The sequence below is a fragment of the Lonchura striata genome, chromosome 1 (assembly GCF_046129695.1).
Source record: "Lonchura striata isolate bLonStr1 chromosome 1, bLonStr1.mat, whole genome shotgun sequence".
Classification (NCBI taxonomy): domain Eukaryota; kingdom Metazoa; phylum Chordata; class Aves; order Passeriformes; family Estrildidae; genus Lonchura; species Lonchura striata.
In genome coordinates, this window is record NC_134603.1 from 133,049,128 (window position 1) to 133,073,558 (window position 24,431).

At 39.8% G+C, this 24,431-nt stretch overlaps 1 protein-coding gene and 1 long non-coding RNA gene across 8 annotated transcripts in view; one reads left to right on the plus strand and one right to left on the minus strand.

The window, feature by feature from the left end:
• LOC116183208 (uncharacterized) overlaps window positions 1–6,054 on the minus strand; it is a 53,789-nt gene extending 47,735 nt beyond the window's left edge. For both annotated transcript variants that reach the window (XR_013341126.1, XR_013341125.1), the window contains exon 1: window positions 5,455–6,054. This is a non-coding gene — a long non-coding RNA (uncharacterized LOC116183208). The remainder of the gene's footprint in view (window positions 1–5,454) is intronic.
• Window positions 6,055–6,409: 355 nt separating this feature from the next.
• Window positions 6,410–24,431, plus strand: part of CALCR (calcitonin receptor) — a 154,441-nt gene continuing 136,419 nt past the window's right edge. For 4 of the 6 annotated variants that reach the window (XM_031503834.2, XM_021551733.2, XM_021551730.2 and 1 more), the window contains exon 1: window positions 7,424–7,710. The gene's annotated coding sequence lies outside the window, so the exon portion shown is untranslated. Of the gene's footprint in view, window positions 6,708–7,423; window positions 7,711–24,431 lie in introns of those variants that run through there. The other 2 variants (XM_021551731.3, XM_021551735.2) reach the window with 2 other exon arrangements.

A 24,431-nucleotide genomic window follows, 5' to 3' on the forward strand; every position in this document is an offset into this window, starting at 1 on the left:
AATATCACGAAAGAATAAAGATGCAATTGTATAAATGTGTATGCTTGAGTAGCGTGGAAAGAAGTGACAGTCCTGGATGTATTTCCTGACTGAATTTGAATTATTTTCACATTCTGTAAGTGACAAAAATCAGGCTATGAAGAATTAGAAAAGAAGGACCTTGTTAAGCCCCTGTGAGGTGAAGCACAACTCAGAACATAACAGTACAGAAAACACAGAACATAACAGGATGGAAAACTATGCCATATTGCTGCCAACTGGCAGCAAAAAGTAACAGTATAAGAAAGGTCCAGCATAAAAAAATGACAAAACTACAACATGCAGGAAGTTACAGGATTGCAATTTATTGTCTGAGACATTTGTTATTTATGTGCACAATTCAGATTTTTCACTGTCATCTGAAAGAAATCTCTAAATCTTTTTCTAAATCTGTTCTACAGACAAGGTCCAAAACACAAACAGGACTGAAATGCGTTGACAGTCCTCTGATTGAAAAGTTCTAACATTCTTGCTTTTTGATATTCCGCAATAACTAAAATGACTGGTTTGGACTTATGAAGGTGATAACTACTGCATCTCCTCTCTTCCTAGGATTTATTTTTCTCTTTGAAATAGCAGTGTTTAAAAACAAAACACAGAGGAGTATTTTAGACATGACTGCCTCCAAAGGCTTCATGATGATAAAGAGCTAAGGAGGGGGTTGTACCCCAAAGCCATAAAATATATCAAAAATAGAAATAGAGGGAAAAAAAAAAAAAGTGGCAGACAAAATGAGATTCCTCTGGGAGATCTTGTTACATTTAAATGTCTGGACCATCTAGAGCCAGACCATCTAGACCTCTCATCCCTGTCTCTGTATCTGTTTCAAATGACTGAAGAAGCACCAGCCTTACAGTGCTCCTTCAGAAATACAGGACTGATCTAGGAGCTCTTCATCTGATTTCACTTAAGTGCCAGGAGGAAAGGAGGTGAGCTAAGGGAGACCTCAGATGCACAGCCATCTGTGCCTCTGCTGTACAGAGTGAATCATTAGGTTCAGATGAAGGCAAGCAGCATTTTAACGCTCAGACATTTCCCTCAAGATTTGTGTTCTGTGATTTGCAGCTCTCTCTGAGCATCTGATCCTCAATAACTACACTTAGTTTCTATTAGAAGTTTGGTTGGTGAGATTTAAATGGGCAGCTGTTACAGGAAAAACAGCATCAGATTTTCAATTACTAACCATACTGGAATAAATATGTCAGTTGTGTGCATGTGTGAAGAGAAGTGAGAGGAGAATAACACTGGAAGTGAGAAGGTGAATTTGTCTTGTGAATCAACATGATAAGCATGAATTTTGTCTCTGTAGTGCTTTCGTGCTAGATCTCTATTCCAGGCTAGTGTTTGGCCCCAACTGCATGCAATCACTTACTTGTTTTGTCATCAGAACCTAAATTTAAGTCCTTTGAGATGCAAACATTCTCATCCTACTTTCTTTAATATGTGTTGTATATTTAGAAATCTACTCATAATTATGCTCCCAATTCCATACAGTAAGTTTAACTATAAAAGTAGTAGCTGATGTTCTCATGCTAATCAAACCCTCTAGACTCACATGGGTTATAATTATGATGCTGGATGAAATGCTGAAAATTAATCCCTACTCTGCAGATTCCTTACAGGCTGCAGAGTGAAGGAGGAGACTATAGGGAAAATCAGATGTATCTGGAGAAATCTGAAGTTTTTCCTCTTCACCTACTGTCTCTAAATATTGCATAAAGATGGTTACCCTTTTCCAATGAATTCCGCCAATATCATCTTTACTTAAAAAGCTCAGAGAAATCAATTAGTTTTCTTCTCTAATGTATCTTTGTGATCCCGATAACCAGCCATAAAGGCAGTTAAACATTGCCCAGCTTCCCTGTACTACATGCCATTATGGCCAAGCATGTGTAAAGCCCCTCAAGCCCACACATGGATGTGTGATCCCGAGGCTCTGGCAGGCATTCTGTGGGTGGGAGACAGCAGTGCCTCCCTCTAGAGACTACAGTTAACACCTCCACCCTGAAAACATCTCCCCACTCAAGGACCTCTATGTCAGTCACTCATCATGGTGCTGTGAGAGAACTTTCACACCCAACACAACACCAATTTGTTTGGAGGGCCAAAACCTAATTTTACACATGTCAAATTGAGTGACAAACAAATGATGAAAATGAGAATGATTAAGCCTACATTTACTGGAGTTTAATTAGTTATGTGTCTATAACAGTTATATTTTTCAGGCAATGAGAGTTTTTTAAAATGCAATGCTAATCAGAAATACGAATTTCTGTCTAGCAGAGTCAGGATTGGAACCAAAATTCACCTTTTTCACAAAACCAGTATTGCCTTTTAGCACTGCTTTAGTTTAATTTAAAACATATACTGAGGGGGTAAGCAAAGCCTTAATGACACATAGACCCCAGGCCACTCTTGCAAAGATAGATAATTTAATCAGTATGAAAATACATATTTCAGTCTTGAGGTTTAATAGATTTTTACAGTACTTTGAACTTCAAATAATGTGAAATTTCTTGTTTTAAATACATTTTTGTATTAAGGGGAAACTTACATTGATGTGACTTCATAAGTATGTATGATTTATTAAATATGCCTGCTGGTGGTTTGTAGACATCTCATAAGGCTCTTAAATAGTTTCTAGTGAAATTTTGTGTAATCTAGAATATTTTATGATTTATATACCGCACAAGCACTAGAGAGGACATTTCTTGTAACTGCCAGTGCATTTAATTCTCCTGAACAGATTTTCTTTTTGATGCTTGGCTGACATTCTCTCTAGAATCATGTACAGCTAGACACTGGCTTAATGAAGCCTGGGGTGTTGGATTCCAAGTGAAGATAGAAAATACTTGCTCATTCTGAGGGAATCAGATGCCCACTCTTTGGAAACATTCCCTAGATTTTCATTATCTTGTTTGCTTTTCCTTTCCCTTCTCTACACAGTGCAAGCAAAACCCACTGTGTTTCTACTACCAATATGGATAACTATTGAGTGCTGTACTAATGAAAACAAGTATTGCTAAATTAAAATAGCCTCTTCTAGAGAAAATTGAATGTGGCAGAAGTACAACAACTGGAATGTCTCTATTCATTTTTGTTTATTCTTTGAAAACTTGGATACAAGTGAACTTTTTGTATTTTTCATTTTCTATTTCTTTGCTTTTGTTTCTCCAAATTAATGACTGAATGCATTGTTCTTTAAAAAACCCAAAAAACACACTAAAACCCAACAAATTATCTTCTAGAGGCATATGTCAGGGTTTTTTTCCTTCACTTTAAAATGTTTTGGAGATCCTCTTAGAACATCCTGAGTTGTGAACTGAAGAATCAACTCAGGGAGATTAAATGACATAATATAAGTTAAAAATATAAATTTAAGCAAAGAGACAAATGTAATTACCCATGCCTTTTTTGTACATTAAGAGAAATACTGAGATTATTGTGCATTATGCAACTGATTTAAATAACTCTATTGTGACATTAAAACAATTTATACATTACTCTAATGAGTTACCTGATATTGGATAAATACATGAGTCCTGATTTTTCAGGTTTCTACAAAACAAAGCTAACAAAAAATTAACAATCATTAATTTTGAAAAGAGCTGTTTTAAAAAGACAGTTCTTGAATAATTGGATAGTTTATGGGATTAGAAATAAAACACTGTTCTATTCTTTAAATAATCCTAGTCTAAACTGTTTGCGTGTTTTCCAGACTCTTGAGCATTTCTGTAGTTCTCCTGATGTTTCCTTTCATGTTGGGAATGGACTTCTGCAACTGACAGTAGTTTCTTAAATATGTTTACCTGTCACTCTGCAAACCCCTAATTCTGGAGTGATCTCCTTTTCCAAAAATGAAAAGCAAAATTATCTCATTAGGGATGCTTGGTCTGAATGGCAGCTATAATCACTCTATGAATTTCCCCCTCACAGAGCTGATGTGTTTTCCAGCAGGCAGGCTTTGGAAGCCTGCATTGCTGCTGATAGTGCTGTAACTGTTCTCAGAGTTTTCAGCCAGATCACTTCCAGGAGTGAAGAATACCAAGTTGTATGTAAATAATTAAATATTCCTATGTAGGCCTTATAGGGACTGACATAACTTATGCTAAAACCAATGGCAAAGTCCCATTCTTTTGACCCTGAACTGGATTAGGGTGAATGTATTACCTTTTTTATTTAAATGATGTGTTTTGCAAATTCCAGTATTTTATCCAAGTTCTGAATATAGACCTCACTCAAATGCATTATTTACAATCATTTTATCAAAAGATACAGCATGCCTTCTGTAGACAGCTCAATGCTCACACCTCCCATGCTTCAAACAAACCAAATCTGAGCAAACTCTTCTTTGATAATACTGTGCTCTGGGTAATTCCTATGGGGTACACCATGCCAAGCAAAAAAGATATATAACTTATGACAGAAAATAACTTGTCTCCATACAGCTTGCAATGCAGGCATCTGCAAAAGATTTTGGAAATATCTCTACACAATTGATAGATCCAGCTGGGAATTTTTCTTTTGAATTCTTCACCTGACCAAGAAAATTAGCAGAGTGCCTGTCACAAGTGGCATCCTTACTTCTAGAACCATTAAATGAAAAAAAAAAATACATTTACAGAATAAAAGATGGTGCAAATGAGACAAATTACACAACTGCAAAATTTACATACTGTGTGGAAAAATATTTTCCCTCATAACAAAAAAAAAAATCACTGAAATTTTAGAAGGTTTGGACCTCCCTCACTTTTCACGTACAAAGCAAAACTATAATATCACAACATAGAACACTAGCTCAGCCTCTTCTCTGCAGAATTCAGTGTTGTAATGACTCCTGAGCACAGGCGGAAATAAAACCATTGGGTACAGTTAATAATTTCCAGTAGTTATTTATGGGTGGGATCAGTATTTCACACACATACTAAGAAGTAAGTACTCATGCTTGCAGTCCCATGGGGCACAGGGGAATTGCTTAAAGCAGAACAAATGAGAAAGTGCTGCTTCTGTGTCAAGGTAATGGTTAACAAAATAGGAATTCATTAAAAAACCACCCAGACTTTAGGAAAGCTATTTCCAGATTATGGGATGACAGATTTATACTTAAGCAGATGAATACTATTCACTAAGAAAACAGAGAAACATGCAATCCATTTTGAAAAAAATATAAAACCCATCAGTTAAAATGTGATGCATTCCAATTATAGAATGAACAGTACTAGCTGGGTAACATACAAAAAAACCCTAAATAGCTGGACCTTGGGAGAAACTGGCTGTCTATTTTGCCTCTTTCAATTTACTGCTGCAGTGTCAGGAAGGGGCAATCTCCCACTTTCCCTAGGCTTCAGCATAAGGTTTTCCTTCTGAGCAGCTCCTCTTCCACAAACATCTGAAGCATTTAGAACTGTGACTCACCCAAGCCCACCGCGGGGCAGCTGTGGCATGAGAGGGACACGACTGCAGTGAGTCCATAGGGGTGCTGCTCCGTGGTGCCAGACCTAGTGCAGCTAATGAGAACATCCCCTGATGTAACTTCTCCTACCAGAGAATGCTGTGAAGAGTGAATTGTGGCACTATGAGAGCTCATAAAAGCAGCTTCCACTGTTTCTCTTTGGCTTCCACTGGTTCTCTTTTCTCCACAGGAGATAAAAAGATAAAAGGATAAAACCAACAGTGAAAGTTTAAATCCTAAAGGGATAACAATTTACATCAGTATTCTTTGAGTCTCTCAATTCTTATCATGGTTTCCCCCCCCACCCCAATGTGAAGGAGGACAATTTTCTTCAATGGTATTATCTGGAGGAACTCTTTTATCAGCTGCTGGGAAAAGTGGCAAAAAGTTCCTTTTTCTTGGACCTTGGTGCATGCTAAGCCCAGCACCTCCTTCGGAGCACTAAGCTCCCTTGTTCCTGTCCCTCCCACCCTTCTCAGAATGGCTTGAGCCGCAAAAAGGCAGCCAGCTGCTTTTGCATGCAGGTTTCTGTAAGAAAGGCAAGCTGTAAAATTTGGCTGTAGTCTGTAAGAGAAAGTGGCAGCTGGAAGAAAAACACCTGAGAACTGCTTCAGCAGGTGCTAACTTTCCATTCAGAAGTAAGCCAGGCGACTCTAAAGCCAGGGTTCACTTTATTTGATGGCAGCAAAACCCTTCACACAGAAAAACGAAATTAAAAAGCTGTCCTCAGCCGGGTGGCGGTACCTTTTGAGCAAGTTTGTTTGCCTCCTGACTCCACCTGCTGGGAAGACACCCCACTACCTGCTATCCGCGCTGGCATGTTCGTCAGGAGCGCTGAGGTGAATCACCGTGCGTTCGCTGGGCTCCCACCCTCACTGTGGCTCTCTGGATATTTAAATATTGGGCAGCTTGCAACAGTCATAGCAGAAAAGTCCTCCCCTGCACTACTTCATGCACCACCACTCGACGCTCTTCCGAGAGGTGGTGGGGGGGTGTTGGCTTAATTGCCCCTGGATGCCCGTGTAGCTGGGGTCTGCTTTTCTGAGGAGACCAGAGGTACCCAGAGGTGCTTGGAACCAGGTCTTTCACGGCCTCTTCTTAGAGTTAGTTTAAAACGTTTACATGACTTCTGAAGCAGAAACGGGAATTTAGATGACTCTGCCGTCGGATGAACGCTGCGGCCACCTCTTGCTCATCCTCCCCAGCTTGGTGGACGGTAGGTAGATGGTTCATGCAAGCTGGAAGAGCATCAGAGGAGACGGGGCAGACGGGAGGACGCGGGACAACATCCCCGGGGCGCCCACGGGCCCCAGCAACCCTCGATCCGCTGCGGGGGCAGCGCCCCACCCGCCCAGGTGCCGGATCGCAGGGGTCCCACACTCCACGCCCTATGCTCCCCAGGCTTTCCTTTCCAAAAGATGCCCGCGATAGAAGCTCAACGCTGGCTCGGATCTGAAGATCTTCTCCTCCAAGAGGAGGAGGAGGAGGAGGAGGAGGCGAGGTCGCCGGCCGAGCCTCTGACATCGCCGGGTCCGAGCTCCTGCGGAGCGACGCACCCCCAGTGCGGATAGAGCCCGGCCGATGGCGGTCCGGGAACTCCCGGCCCCGCACGGAAGGGACCTCCGGTACAAAGGACAGTCGGCCGGGCTGCCGAGCCCCCCTCCCCCGCGGGGACGAGGGGCATGGGGGACGCGTCCCTGCCCCTGGCCGGGCGTCTCTCGGCCCCGCGCAGCAGGACCCCCGCTCCTCGGGCGCTGTGTGGGGAGCGCCGCACGGCCGCGCTCCCGCCGCCCCCGCAGCGCCGGCCCCGGCACGGCCGCCCCGCCGGCGGCAGCGCCGGAGCCGCGGGAGGCGGGGGCGGGGGAGGCGCTGCCGCCGCCGCCGGGCGGGCTCCGGCCGCCCCGCACCGACGTCGGCGCGAAGCCCCGCCGCGCCCGGGGTGGAGCGGGGAGTGGGCGCGTCGCGGGAGAGAGCAGGCAGATGCTTCCCGAGGCGCAGCCCCGCCGGAGGGGCTCGACCCTGGCCAGTGGCTGTCCGCCCCCTCCGGGACGCGAAGACCCACCGGGTGGGTCTCGGGGAGCGGGCAGCGCCATGCGCCCCTCCGAGGAGTGAAGGGGCGGCCGGGCTGCTCGGGTGCGGGCACGGAGCCGCCGCGGAGGTGGCCCGAGGTGACGGGAGGCCGGGAGAGGTGCCGCGCCAGCGTCGGTAGCGCTGCCACCGTAAGTCCTGGCAACTTAGCCGCCAGCCCTTCCCACCCGCCGCCCCCGGGACAGCGGCCGCGGGGCAGGCGGGAGCGGGGTACCGGGGGGAACACAGTCTCTGGCTGGCACTGCACCCAAAATTTAGGTGGAAGAGGGAGTGGGTTGTAGGAGCTCCGACCCGCTGGGCAGCGTGTGCGGGGCACCCTGTGGGAAGGGGCGAGGGCCGGCCGGCCGCCGCTGCCCGGAGCCGGCGGTCGGGGCGCAGCGCGGGCACGGGGCACGGTGGATCCCGGAGTTTGCGCTGCGGCTTCTGCGCTGGGGAGCAAGTCAGTGCCGGCAGCGTACCGGCTGTAGAGCAGCCGCTCTCCGCGCTGGAACTACAGCGCCTTTAAATGACACCTGAGTCACTAGTTCGTGCTTCTCGGGCACGTCAGATGTTATCTCCGTGTTATTTTTCTTCTGCTGGACCGGTATCTGTACTTACTTTGGCGTTTCACACCGCAAATGTAATAAACAACATTAGTAGGTTTTAGAATATTGCCATTGATGACAGTAGATTGATGTAGGAGGCTATTTACTGAATCTGTCCAAATACAATATAGTGCCTGTCAATTTTGTCTTTAAATTGCTATATTGATTTCATTCTTGTAGGTTTTTTTGACAAGGTTAATGTAGTTGACAATTTGCAAAGGAGAGAAAAACTTCTGGTTTATTTTAGTTACAGAATGGCAATTGTAGCTGAAATGATGAATGAAAAAATCATTCATAAAAAAGAGTCAATAGAAAGATGTGTGTCCTAAGACCTCTCAAAGTCAATATTGTCGATATCTAACAGATTATGTCTTCCTGACAAGCTTTTACATACACTGGTAACCCTTGAACTTCTTAAGGGTAATGCAGTGTGTGATACTCTTCTCAGGACTGTGCACTTTAGAGTTAAGTAGTCTGATTAGAGGGAGTATAGAATGAATTAAACAAGGCATCACAATATAATGCCTTTGCTTTTTCATAGGCACTGAATGAAATTAAGGTCTTGCTTCTGCTCCTTTTCCCCCTCAGTGGTTGAAGGATGACGCTGTTGGGGGAACCCTTGTGTTTGGTCAGCGAAAGGGTCCTTATGCTGCTTTAGGGCTGTGTATCAGGGCTGACCAGGATGACATTTCTTTGCTGCCAACAGCTCAAACTGCAGGTGGTGTTGAGCTGAAGAGAGAATTTAATTCACCTCTCAGAATCCTAGGCATAATTGTCAAGTAGATAAATTAAATACAGGAGAGCTAATACTTCAGTGTAATTTCTTCAGACATGCGATAACCTTTGCTGGTAGGCAACTTTTGCTAAGCTACCACTCTGATTCTTACTATAGCTGTCATATGCTAGCTGACATGAAATAGTTCTGAATGAACTAAAAACTGTGTTTCTGTATCTACTGGTATGTATTAGAGTATGAAAACTCTATAAATCTTGGGTAGATGTTGGTCCTGTTAAGATAAATGGCAAAATCCCAATTAACCCCTCCAAAGGGTGGGTTTCAGTGTACATCTTCATTATCATTTATAGTGAGTGACAACCAAATTTACTTTGTAGTTGAAGTGGCAATGTTTAAATCTGGCTAGTGATGGCACTTCAAACATCTCTACATGTAACTGCTTTAGAATCATGGATAAGAGCCACACAGCTCTTAATAGTTGTTTTTAAAAGCTATACAGAGTAAACTGTATTGTTCTTTCAAGAGGAATAGGCAGTTCAGATTTGACTTACACTCCAGTTTTTATGTTTCATCAGACTTAATCACTTTTTCATAAAAAAGTTGGATTGCAGTTTGCATGTGCACCATATTTTAACCAAAGTATTCAAGCAGCAAATAATATTTTCTGATTATTCTGTTTATGGCAAAGAAGTTTACAGGTAAACTGCTAAATATTTGAGCTACTATAAAAATCTCAGCAAACAATTAAGCCATGTTACAGTTTAGTTTTGTGCAGTTCCTAAGCTTTGTTGAGAGATGAATGAACAGAAGCATCTTTTCCAAAAATCTAAATGAAATAGTAATGAATATGTCTACAATGATTAGCTTCATAAACTGACAGAATCTAGTTCAGCAAACTTTTTCTTTGTATGTATACAGCTGAGTGATTTTGAAAAGAATCTGAAAAAGTTGAGAATTTTCATTAACGGTGGAAACAATGTTCTATAGAGGGTTTGATGAATTATTTTTATTCCAGCTCTCTTGTAGATTGAGATAAAATGGGATGTTTAAAACCTAACCAGTTAATTTTAAATCTTTATCTGTAGACCTATAAGAAGCTACATGCAAGTCCTATTACATAATAATAGCGGTGTGACCAGCATATCTGTCAGTAATTCCTACTAGTTTTGTATAAGTGAAAATGGAGGAAGAGAGAGCTTATCATGACTCAAAGTTCCTGAAAAATCTATTAGATAGGAAAAACGACTTTTCTATGTTTGTTTTTTTAATGCACGCAAATAGAAGTTTTGGGAAAATAAGCAACTAAATAATTGAGCTATACTTGACTGAAAGTTATTCTAGGAAATGAAATTCAGTTTTGAAAGTGATAGTTGGTTCTATGTATTACTAATCTGGTAAACTCAGTTTTGTTTTATTTCTGGTAATGTGTTTCTGGGTCCTAACTGTTGTCATTTGTCAGTATTGAAGCTCATATTAATGCCAGCACAGATCTTACCTGGGCCTTTCAGGAGTGATCTTGTTATGTGCTGAGCACTTTCAACCATTGCTTGTGTTAGAGAGGCATCCAGTCAGCTCCCTACCTAGAATGACACACACAGAGTTAAATTCACTCTCTTGAAAAATTTGCACTGTAAATAGCCAAGAAGATCTAAGACATCTAGCCAAAGGCCAGATGATGATCTCGGTCTGAAACATGAATACTCTATGTAACAACAGTAGACTGTGTACCTTTTAAGAAGATTAAATTCTTAAAAGATTAATTGATTTTTTGATAAAGGTACTCAGAAATGAATGACCAATATCTTAAGGTTGTATGTTATTTCCGACTGATCTTATTTTCTTCAGTATTAATCTCTATATTTAGTAACATTGGACTTCCATAGAACAGCATATAATTACACATTGTTTTATGTTGGTTTTTGCTCTTATAGCCACTTTCCATTTGACATTGCTTTTAGTCACTTCAATGGAGTGAATTTCGAAGTAACTTAAATAAAGAGACACACTGAATTGCTCACAGGGAGAACTAATATAAGACAACAATAGCAGAGGGAATTGTCCACGTCTCAGTTAAGAAGGAGCACTGCTAACAATGTTGGGCTTGATAGTTACCTGGAAGTTACAATTGGAAAATCCAAATTTCCTGCAAGTGTAGTTACAGCCATTTCAGATGGACACCTTTTAATCAAGGTGGTATCCACAGCTACCACAGGAATCTTTCTTCAGGGCATCTTTTGAACAAACCAAGGATATGGCCTTGCCTTAGCAGAGAGGCTGTGAGCTGTTCAGCTGGCCCCATGCTTTTGAGGTGACTCTCAGTTAAGGAGCATGGGAAGGACCTGGGGGTGGTAGCTGCCCCCTGGCAGCTCCTTTTGACTCTTTGTGCTGCTCTGGATGTATGCAGAGATTTACCACTTAACCAAGGAAGTACAAGAAATTTGGGTGTTCAGCCATAAGAAGACAGTGTAGTCATTGGTCACAGTGGATAGGGAACAGCACTGGGAACACAAGTACATATCAAGCACATCAGAGGTATGCTGATGCTGTTTTTCCATGGTTCCCAAAATGCCTTCAGAATTAGAATCATTAGGTAGATAGGAGAACTAGAACTGGATTTAGCAAGTTACATGTTGAAGTGTAGTCCTGAAAGATGGCTTTCTACAAGGATCAGAATAACCTGTGTACTAGAGACTGAGGAAACGTGTGGAGGAAGACTCCTGGGTCCAGGGGCTGGATGGATGGTGCAGTACTCATTTTCTTGCATAGCAATATTGTACACAAAACCAACTGAAAAATGCATTTCATGTAAGTGCATCTTATCTGCTTCACCTCAACATGATGGCTACACTCCTTTTTCCAAAGTTATCATGTGGGGTTCAGGAAAGGTGACATAGTGTGGCATCTGAACCCTGGATTTTTTATCATTTTTAGTATAGAAGACCTGATACTGATTTGGCAGAAAGGCTGTTCTCACCACACTCCTAGGACTGTTTTTTGAAAAGGCATGCATTTCAGTTTAATATGTCACATTTCAGTGTTGCAGTTCCAGGTGACACTGTTCAGCAAATAATTTCTTGCTTGCTCATATCCAGCAGTGTATATAAGAACCAAACCACTTCACCTGTGGTTTCTGATGAATAATGTTAACTATTACCAAGAGTTAGATGAATAATACATTCGATAAATTCAAATAAATAAGCAATATTTTTAAATGTATGGTTTCACTGCATTTTATTCAAGATAGCTCTAATGGTTCATATTTTCCAGGAGAATTAAGGTATGATGTAAACTTTTTGGTGGTTTTGACATGTTTATTTTGTGATGTCCTCATTACCTCGGGGTAAAGCAGGAGTTATAAAATTGTTATTATTCAAAAAGAGGTGTTTGAAATGCCTTTCTTTTCCTGGGTGGTCTACAAAGTGCTTAACTGCCCCTCAACAATTAGAAAAAAATATTTTTATTCTGGTTATTTCTAGAAATTGAACATCCTTCAGGCAATGCCAAGTGAGTTTACAGACGTATTTAGAGGTTGTTTGAGTCAAGATGAATTGTGCCATGTCTTCAGAGTTGTCTTCTCAGAATTAAGCTGACAATTAAAAATATCTCTTTTAAATATATTGCATGCCTCTGAAAATACAGTATTGCCTTTACAAAGATGTCAAAGCTTCATAAAGAAGATTAAGACTGTGCTGTGGTATACTTGTAGAAGAAAAACAAACTAAACTTCTCTTTCACCTTTTATTAGTGACTGGAATGAGACTCCACATTTGGCAGTGTCCCTTCAAAGGTCAACTACATTTTCTGTTTGTGGTTTTTTAATAATGAAATATTTGCTTGCTTTTCAGTGCTCACGTAAAAAAAAAAAAAAACCCTGTAATTCATGGCACTGTTTAGAGCTTGATGGAAGACAGAGAAAAGTAACCACAGACTGAATAATTTCATAGATGAATTAGCCAATTCTGTTTCTCTCAGGCAGCACTGAGGCATTATCTAACATCAGAAAGCTCAAGTGACTGTAGCATCTAAGCTATGATGTATGCAGATGGATGACTCTTTTTTAATCTTGATTTTCCTCCAGCTGATATCAGCAATGAGTGTTAACTGATTAGAAAAATCACAGGTAGCTCTTCAGCTTTATTTTATTTGTATCTTGATGTTCCCTACAAGTGTTGCATGCCAGAGCAATTATCCTGGCATATTGTAGCAAATCTAGCTATCACGATTTAAGGGAATCATTGAATACCAGCTTGGAGAGAAGCTCAGCATGATCTGGCCATGTGCTCAGAAAGTCAGACGTGTCCTGGGCTACACAGAAAGCAGTGTGAGGTCAAGGGAGGTGATTCTCCCACTCTGTTCTGCACCTGTGAGACCCCACCTGCAGTGCTGCATCCAGTTCTGAGACCACCAACAAAGCAGGATGTGAACCTCTTGCAGCAGTTCTGGAGGAGGAATGTGAAGTTGATCAGAGGACTGGAACACCTCAGTTGTGAGGACAGACTGAGAGAGTTGGGGCTGTTCAGCCTGGAGAAGAGAAAGCTCCAGGAGACCTTATAGCAGCCCTCCAGTACTTAAAATGGGTCGACAAGAGGGCTGGAGAGTGACATTCTACAAGGGCATGTAGTGATAGGACAAAAGGGAATGGCTTTAAACTGAAAGAGGGCAGATTTAGATTGTATCATAGGAAAAACTTTAGATAAGAGTGGTGAGACACTAGAATGGGTTGCCCAGAGAAGTTGCAGATGCTGCATACTTGGAAGCGTTCAAGGCCAAGCTGGATGTGGCTTGTGATCTGTGAAGATGCAACATGAGTCCTCAAAAGGATTTTCCTGTTTAAATTTAGCCCCCATTATGGTTCAGTGCCAAACTGGTGATGTTTTACTCTTCCTTCAGTACAAAATCAATTTATGTCTCACTTTTGTGCAAGCTATATTCTTTTGAGAAGAACTATCACCATGTGATTTTTTTTCCAGCTTTATTTGATATAAATCTCTGTTCACATAATCTTAGTGACCCGTAGCCTTAGTAGCTTGTGTTCTGTAGTCTTCATTACCTTAGGCACTGTGCAGGTGCTTCATCACTGGTTCCATCTCTTGCTTTGCACTTCCTGTATAAACTATACATACATACTATACTAGCTCACTAAACTGGATGAGCATTTCATACTCTTAAATATGCTGTGTGCAATCTCATTCAGCCTTAAATATTTAAGGACAGGAGAGAGAGGATGCTCACACCTTCACTACTTAGATTGCTTAGAGAAACTTTCTGAAGTTTTTTGGATTTGGTAAAAAAAGGTGTCTATTACTGATGAGTGTTCATTGACTAGAAGCTGGATGCCTCTGGATAAGAACTCCTTTTGTTCTCACCAGCCAATCCAGCTCCTAATGGGATCTTCATTTTCTTTTGTCTTAAAAACAATACAGAAAGAGAAGGTAAATTTACTGCTGTTATCCTCAGCTGTGCTGATACTGCAGAGGTGGAAACATTGGACTGAAGGGTATGGGATGTAGAAATTACATCAAATAACACAAAATTTAAAGACCGAAACATTTTGGAGGAAAGGGAATACTCAGAAGAAAGGGGTATTTTGAATGCTATATGCAGCTGAGCATTTGGTGGCAGAGATAAACTGGGAAGTTATGCTACACAATGCCTGATTAACTAATAGACAGCACTGTCTTACATTTACCTATATTGTAGCGGGGGGGGAAATTCAATTTACATTTCAAAGGGCAGTTTAGTCAAACTAGCTTAGAGAATCTCTGGTAAATCTTTGGCTTTGCTTCAGGGTGTTTAAGAACATTGAGAAAGTGAAAGAGTAAGCCATAGACAGCTGATCACAGGCTCCTTACTGTGCAGAGTTGTAGTGCTTGGAATTTAGCAAGTCCTCTAAACTCTGATCTTGATTAAAATTCGATGATGGGGAACAAATGGTGTGAGTGGAGATTTCCTTTAATATTTTCAGGACCATTTTCACAACTACAGACTGCTGAAGGGTCTGACTCTTTTAAGACTTTGAGCTATTTTGTGTTAGAATACAATGTTTTCCTCTGTGTTCAAATGTTGCCAAGTACATTTTGGGTTGAAGCAGGATCAAATAATAAATAACTATCATTGTTACCATATGTTCTCACAGATAAATCAGACCCAGTATTTTCTTGTCAGCTGTTTTTCCTTGAATTTTTTGGTTTTATTGTCTCAGAGTATTTCATAGTGTATACTTCCTAAAGACTGGAGTCATTTCAGCACTGAACAGAAAACAAGCATGTGTGGATTTATAAGTGTTTAAATATCTGCTGACTTTATTGGCAATCAGATTTAAAATGTTTTGGAAGAAAAGTATTTATCCAATGAAATGCCTGATGTAATCAGAGGTCATCACTGGAGAAACCAGTAGGTAGCCACCAAATAAATTTATCACTTCTTTTTCATCTGCTGTTCAAATTTAAATGCAGAATAATAAGCCAAGTCCACACCAGTACTTTGTCATTGTTTAACTGTCTGAGTTGTCTGCAGAGTGACAGAAATTACACAAATCTTTGCATTTAAACTAGCAGCCTCCCCTTTGTAAGAGGAAAAGAAGTGGAGCTTAAATGGCCTATAGTGTGTGAGAAATTAGTGTGATTAAGCCAGAAGGAGATATGTATGCACTGTATGCAGAAAGGGTCCTGAGGAACCTCAAATATTAACTGAAAGTATCTCCATCCCCTTGCAAAATATTGGGACAGTGCTTTATTAGCATCAAAGCCTATAATTTATCTACTTATTTACATAACTTTCAACACATGGCCAGTATATTATTTACTGTAATGTGAATCATCAAATGCTACAGACATATCATATACCACATCAAAGAACATGTTTGATGAGAGGTTTCTTGAAGTGATGAATTATATTTTTTTTTTCAACTGATGTGTAATTCCACATGGAGAAATCACACGGGTTTAATATTTAAAGAAAGTTAGTTATGCTAATTACTTCAGTATAGAATTTAATTCTGAACTAATTTTATTGTTGAAAATGTTCAATTTTTTCAGAAGTGAAAATTAAACATATTAATTAATTACAGGATTTTAAAAATAAAATCTTGGGTTTACTATCACTATAAAAATACTTTTCCAAGTGATCAAAATTTCAGTCATGTGTAAAAAAAATTATATTAAAATACTATTTTAATATTTTAAATTTCACTGTAATATAATAAGTGTCTTGAACTCAACAGCAGACATGGTTTGGAGGGACAAGGATGCAACAGACTGGAGGAGATATTGGGAGAGAAAACAGCCTTATTCACAGTGCATACTTATTATTAAAAAATTATATATATATATATCTTAAGACTCTTGGATTTATTTGGAAAGTTTTAGCCAGCTAATTTTCACAATCTCTGAAGATCTCCTCCAGTGCATGATACATTCCTTTGCTTATGTTCACTAATTCTGGTCGCCCTTTTTGCCTGAGAAGTCCTTGTGCTAGCATGCAGTGGAAAATGGACTTGGCAGTAGATGGCTTCTGAGTCAAGACTGAACCTTCCACAGTTGTGTAAGAACACACCCACACATGTACAGCCCAGATCTTCTAGAGATTCCCACTGCAGTCACAGTTTTGAAGTAGTATAAGCCAGTTTGTGCTGACTAAGTGAGAGCTGAGAGAACATGCCTAAAGGGCAAAAAAGCAGAAAGAAGTATGAACAGTATAGAAAGATGGAAATGGTTTCACACATGGAAGAGGAATACTAGAATTAGGAGTTAGTACTGAGGACCGGTAGAGTCGGGAGTGTGGGGCAGAAGTCATCTGAGAAGGACAAGCTTGTAGAACACATTAGATACTGAGGGAGAAACTGACATTTCCAGCAACAGGCATTTAGAGACTAGATGGGGGTAGGAGCTTGCAGGACATCAGAACATTAGGATGAAGATGTACTGGAAAAGAAAGAATTATCTCCCCCCTTCCCCACTAAATATACTGGAGTTATGAAGCTGGGAAAAATGGGAGCGTTAAGAAAGGGAGACAGCGAATGACTGGGAAGAGATTCAAACTGCAGTGGCAGAAAGCTGTGAAGGAACTAGGTCTGGCAAGGAATTGTAAATGGTACTGAAAGAATGGAGAGTGGAAAGAGATGAGAAGAAACAGCTAATGTCCGTGAGGAGACAGGAGTACAACAGAAAAAAGTTCATGATGGAGAAGCTCAGAGTAGAAAGAGGCACTATCCTTGACAATGCTCCAGTCATACATGACCTGCCAGAGCCTCACCCAAATTCTGCTGTCAGCACACATCTGTGAAGACTTTTGGTGAAGAACTTTTGTGTTAGCGTTTAAAGGCTCTAGTCTCTCACATGAGCCGTTTTCACCACGTGTAAAACACTGGTGTAATGGATTTATTGTGTCAGGTTCAGTGGGTAGGGTACAGAAGCTAATTACTTTTAGCAGCTCTTTAGTACAACACATTCAGTGTGTGAGCAGGGCTTGCAGGCTGTAAGCTATGTACCAGTTTTTATGATAGTAATCTAAACTAAGCTCACAGACAGAAACTGGAGAAAATGTTTTGATACTCACACAGAGAAAGGCTAGAAGTGTAGACCTTTTGAAAGAAGAAAGTTTCATTTAATGTACAGGTTTGGTTGATGGAATCTTCTTTTTGCTGGACTTAAGGCAAAGAATGAGGAAGATCCTGCTTCTCATATGATTTATACAGAGAGATGAGAAAATTCGTAGCTGTCTGTAAGGCAAAAGTTTTGAAGCTGGCAGAGGAAATGTGGATAGACGGAGCAATTTGAAGTATATGGTTTCAGAGAGAGAAATTCTCTGTTGAGCAAAGAAATCTTAGGAAAGCTGAAGACCTACTGAGTCCTTTGGTGTGAGTGAATCAACCAGCTGAAACTGATTAAAAATAGACTGTTTTTGCTGAGGAGCGGTAAAAATTAAATAAAAGTATGTATGTTAGTGGAGGAGACTTGAACATCCTAGAATACCACTAGAATAACTAGAGAATAAAAGATACAGATCAGATGAGGGCACATTTGGTGATGGCATGTAGATGATAAAATGTGGGTCAGCTGTCATTTGTGTACATAGTCCCAGAGAGAAGCAGCAACCAAAGTTCATGTTAGAAGCATGGTCCTGAGCCACAAACCCAGCAAGTTGCAGTGACCATGAGAGCATCATAAAATGAAAAATGAAAAGCAGTTGTTTAAGAATATGTGTGCTAAATACTGCAAAGAAACCAAGGAGATCAAAGGTGAAAAGTGTGCAGCTGAAGAATGTTGCTGAGGAAAGCAGCCAGCAGAAATGTTGATGTTAAAAAAAAAAAAAAAGGAGATTTATAGTGGTGAGATATACATCTTTTCCAATAAATTAGGAAAAAGTAGCCATAAAAATGAGCATCAGTATTTGGGACAAGTTTTGTGACTAACTAGGAAAATTGGAATCTGTGACATACAGCATAGCTAGTAATATACAAGAACATTTATTCTCTGCAGATGAAAGTCCAAAGATACAAGTAAACACCCAGATATCTCTATAATGGGCACTCCTGCAGAAATAATTTTGCATAGAAAGGTTAGCTATACATTAAATTTGATAAATACATTAAAAGCAGAAAAAAAAATAAAAATAATATTTGGCCTGGCAGGTCTGTGTAATGGTTTATGAGCGTGTTTGAAAACAGAGGATGCCAACTTCTTGCTGCAGAATCTACCTAGAAGGCAGTACTAGAAGTGCACTGCTCTGTGATAGCTATTTCCTCTGTGAGCCCTTGGCAATAAAGGTGTTAATTAGAAAAGTGAAGAAGGCATGGGAAAGGGTGCACTTGATGATGGCAGTAGAGAAGGAAAATGATAGGGTATTCCATGTAGGCATAGATATTAAAGATCTTTAAGGCAATGAATCAAGAACAAATCAACACAAGAACAATCATGCAATCATGCAGGAGCAAAACAACCCACTCATGCTAAATGTCATCACTTCCAGGCCCTCTGTAACAACCAAATTCATTATGTTGGATGCACAGTTTGATACTGGAAAGCCTGATAGGACAAGGAGAGCAGCTAATTAGTGCTTTCCAACACTTTATCCAGAAGGCAATGTTTCAGAAAATCTGCTGGTAAATTATTTGCACATGATATATTGAAGAATAAAGGTCTTGGAATAGCAGAATGTCTCACACTCTTACCAGAGTGAATGCCACTAAAATCCAGTAGTGTTAATCACATGATACTGGGGACATTTAGAAATCACAGTCACATTCAAATCATTAGCAAGTAGATGAGTGGTAACAGTAGAGCACTGGAATGGATTGCCCAGAGAATGTGGAATTCCCCTCCTTGTGGAGATTCAAACTAGGCAGATCTAGCTTTGAAGTTAGGCCTGCTTTGAGCAGGGGGCTTACTAGATTATCTCCAGAGGTCCTTTACAGATAATTTTGTTCTATGACTCAGGGAACTACTGTGGTCTCGAAAGGAGGCATCCACGCATATCCAAAAATGGAAAAAATGTATAAGAGTTGAAAGCACTGATCTCTCCAAAGGAAATTAAACTCAGAGTAGGGTAAGCAACTCATCTGCTGAATAACAGAAATTATGTCATCTCTATAAGAACCTGAAGGAGGAACACGCTTTTATGTACAATTAAAAAATGGCCTAGGAAATTTAGAAAATAGACACAGTTTGCCTTGAAATAAAAGGCAACATTCCATGGGAAAATACCTCTACAGGATCTGCTGCATGAGCTGTGGATATTGCAATAGCAATGTACATTTATGCAACATTAAGAAAAGCACAATTCACTGTCAGCTATCTTTTAAATGTTTTTCCTTCCATGTGTTATATATTGCTTCTTCATCGTTCATGTGTATGATATGCTGAGCTACTGAAAGTAGGTAGTAAGTTTTAGAAGTCTTTGATTAAGGAAAAAAATGCCAACCCATCAATGCGACACTGTGGAACCATAATAATGCAATCTCTCACCAAACAGCAGTAGTTTTGAGGTTAATTATTTGTCAGTGAAGCATTTATATTGCAGAAATGAACACCAAGGAAAAAGCCATTTTTCCAAGAGAAATTAATAAATCTGTTTACCATGAAAGGTTATATGTAGTACAATAAACGAGATCCACTGACTACCAGTGATAAAGTATCGAAGCACTGTTTAAGTGGGCACTATTCATCCTTAAAAACCCAAGGAGGAAGGATTCCAAGGGCAAAAGAAGTGTGAGAACTTGCATTTAAAACTGTAATAACTATTCCCAAAAAGGCTAAATAAGAGTTATGCAAGTGGTTTCTAACTTTGGAGTTCCCTTTATAAGCTGGAAAAGCTTTAATTATGACTTTATTACACAAATTTGGTTTTATGAATTTAATTCCAAGAGAAGAGACCTTATATGACATATGGACAACCAGTGATTTACAAACACATACAGTATTACAGGCAAGTACCATGTTTTCCTTTTGAAGATCTCTTAGCAACATTGAACTCAGAGTCTTTGGAAAAAATATAATCCATTAGTAAAAGCAAAGGTGGAAAGAGAAAACAGTGTAGTAATTTAAGTGCCTTAGACTTAAAAAAACCCTTGAAGCTAAAGCTGTTATACTTAAAATACTGTTGAGAGCTAAAGTGATCTTAATGCTGCTGAATAAAACTCATCAATCTTCAAGAAGGTGACAGTCTGACAGCCAGTCTGTTAGTGTTTAGCTTTAATCCTAGTCCATGAAGAACTTACATTTCTCTGAGGGTCATTACCATTAGCCTGATAAAAGAAGTACATCTCTGTTCTTCATACTTTGATTCCTTTTAAGGTATTTTTTTAAGAGCAGATTTTACACATTGCAAAAGAAATTAAATGCTGCAAGGGCACGAGGTAGCTCCCATAGCTGAAAGAACTGCCATCCTGTCAGAGAGACTGAGATGTGTCAGGGGCAGGTTTTTCTGTGACAGGAACTAATACAAGATGTGATATTTTATTCAAAGCAGTTAAAATGGGGTATCCTGTAAAATATCTTAAGATACTTTTTTACCATACTTAAGACAACTCTAGAATTTTCATGGGTTTTCATGCCTGTGTCACTGTCTGTTTATAAAGAGAAGAATATCATAGTGGCAAAATCCTGTTTGGTACGCTGACTTCCTCAAAATCTGCTAAATCCCAAAGCAATAGGATTATATATGAAGAGTTCCCAGGTAAAAGTAAAAAAAGAGAGACCCCTTTTGAACCTTTTGAGACCCCTTCAGATATCCACATATCTATTTGAGAGAGAGATCTAGTCATAAACTGCCTTTTCTCTTTCTCCATTTTGCTTAATTTGTACATTATTATTCCTGAGCAGTTTCCTCTTTCTTAATTCCCTTTGAAATTTCAGGATAATCCTTGTGTATGGACAAAGCATGAGGGTGGAAATTTTGAGAAGGTGTATTTGGTTTTCTTTAAAATCAATAATCTAGAATTTTTTCTTATAATTTTATTAAAGCAGCATTTCAAAAACTATTTCCCATAGTATCCTCATCCTAAGTGAAATTTTAAGGCAATAAAGAGCAAGTAAGAAGCACTGCCAAACAGACAGGACAAAGACCTTCTTGAGTGTACAAGCTCACTTTTGTGATGTGACTTCTCCCAAGAGCAGAAAAAGGGAAATCTATCTACATTGTTTATTTAGGTAGAACTAGAGGTTTCTGTAGCTATGAGATACACTCCTAAAGTATGCTCTATATGCTGTGCTACGTCAAAGGAATTAAATAGCAAAATATCATAGAGCTACCAAGGAGTGTGAAGTTAGAACAAGGTAAGTAGGCACACCCTGGTTTGGGTGAGAAAAAGGAAATGTGTGTTGGTGGATGACAAGCACATCTGTACTGTTACCATATCAGTTATTGCAACAAATACTTCTTCCAATTACAAAAAGAAGGATACTTTTAGAAGGCATATTGATACTTCTTTTAAAATTAAGTAAACCAAGTTTGTGACCCCTTCTGTATCACACTTGTTAGATTAAAGCCTTAACTCTTACTTTAAAATGCAGAACAGAAATAATGGTAAACAGATTTTAAGATGCAGCCTTCTCATCAGGAATAGAAGCATCATGGGGAAAGAGTTAATAGGAAAATAAAAGAAAAAATGCTCATGAAATATGGCTATTGCTGCTGCTACTACTACAAGAGAAAAAAAAGAGGCATGAGAAAATGACAGAAAAGAAAGAAAACTCTGAGTTTGTGGGAAACCCCAAGCTTAAGGAGCACTGAGAGGTTTTAATTTTGAATTTTCTTAGTCCGGTTTTAAGGAGCTACCCTAAAAAGCAGTCTGTTTCAGTTTAGTCAGATCTACTTCACCCACCTCTCAGAGCTCTTGCTGGAGGTTGATGAGGTGCCCGGTAGGTGGCATCCTTTTAACACAGTGCTGGCATCAGTTGGTTTGGGTTGAGGTTGTGGTTTTTCGGGTTTTTTTCTTAGTTAGAAAAAAAACTCTTTTTTTTTTCTTTTTTGCAGAATTTGAATGGATGATCACATAATTGGCATATGCAGAAGTTATATTGTTATGAGAACTTTTATTCAAGGTTCTCAAATCTGGCATTTCCAAGCTTCAAAAAAATCTCAATTTAGGAATCTAAATGGAAGAAAGAGAGGGAGAAAGTGTTTTTCCTCATTGGTTCAGAACAAGTTTCTGAGGGAGTTTACAGTGAGCTACATGTTCACAGCACCTACTGAAATCACTCTGTGTTTTCTGACTTGAAGGCTCTGGTTTAAATTAAAGACTTGTTTCCATAACGTGGTGATTAGGATATCATATTTACATTTGAGCAATTGATGCCTGAAATTGTGACATCTTGTCATCTGCACTTAATTAGCCTCTGTTATATCTTGTTCATTTTTGGAATGTATTCATTTTTTTCTTCCTAAGAAATAATGATCATGATAGCTGGGGAAGCCTGTGTTATCACAAACCCATCTCTGCTTCAGTGTTTGCACACTGTTCTACATGAGAATGATGTCATCAGATGTGATCTGAACAAGCACATGCTTCAGGCTGTTAGTGTTTGGCACAAGGCATCAGCATCAGGTGCCAGCTCTCCATTCAATTAGAGCAGTGCCCCCTCCTACAGCACACAGATAATTCACAGGCTGATTGCAGGTGGAAAATAGATCTCCTTAACTTGCTGAGAAACACATCATGGATCAGGAAGTTGAGTAGCCAGGGATATCTGGGGATGTCTTGAGAAAGTGTTTCCAAAGAGCTCTTCTGCAACTCAACTTTCACCTCTGGGTCTGCTTGAAGGTTCACCTTGCTTGGGGCAGAAAAGCAGAAGTTCACTGTGGCTGGAAACAAGACCAACAAAGAAGTTCTCTGTCACTGTCTACTAATACAAGATCTGAAATAAATACACTTGGTGGCTGAACAAGTCTCACTAGTTCCAAAGCCATCTTTGCACAGAATAGGATTTACAGATCTGTATCAAATGGAACATAGCGGGAGTTTTTAAACATTTTTCTGCAGTTTACTACTCTGAGGTTTGTGGATTGACATGGGGATAAAGATGGCATAGTGTCCTCTGCCAATCTGCAACTCGTCTAGTTGTATATGCAAGTCCTGGTACTGTAATAAATCAATTATATTGTCAATTTGCATCAGACTGAGACATCACCAAGAAATTTAAAGAAAGTGAGTTTAAGATACTGGTTTATTTCATTTCTTATGTTATTTGTTCTGAATACGTATTTAATCCAAAATTATGTTGAAGATGTTTTTTTAAGGGGAATACAGCTGGTTTTATATTCTCTATACATGTGCACTCAATGTTGTGCTTTTCACATACACACCAGTCAAAGAGTTCACCTCTATAACTTCTTCCATCCCTGCCTACTTTGCCTGGGACAATCTATCCCAGGGAAAACTCCCCAAAAGACAAAAGTAAAAAAGGATGTGGATTATTGCTGGTAAATATATAAAATAGAAACAGTATTTTCAGAGCTAGAAAAATTAAATTAAAATAAAAGTATGGGAAACCTTTTTTTGGTTCAATTGTTGAAAAGTAGTATCACATTGAATGAATATGTCTGAGGACTACAAGGATAATTTTCTAACCAAATGTGAAGTGCAAAGTCATCTTTCTGAGTCTGCAGACAGACCATCTCTATTTATCCACTGCCAACCATAACTTTCCCAGGTTGTACCAAGCTGAAATTCATATGATAGGATCATACCCACCCTTCAGAGTGTGAGTGGCAGTGTATGAATCAAGCCAATTTATAAATCTGTTACTGCTGCTTGGGAAAATCTCAGAGGAGATGGATTAGTAGCATCAGGGGAAGGAACCCAGTAAATAATGTTTCAGGCCTGGATAGACTGATAAACTCTTCTGAAATAAGCAGGCTGCTGGAGGAAAGTGAAGGGGCAAAATTCCTTCTTCCTTTGACCCCTCAGCAGGAATGGAGTTTCAATATTTGAGCTAGACATGGGGGAGAGATAATAATGCAGAGAACACACTGGGGCAGTGCTCTCTTAGTTGTCAGAGCACACACCATTGCAGCAGACACAGATCTCAGCCCT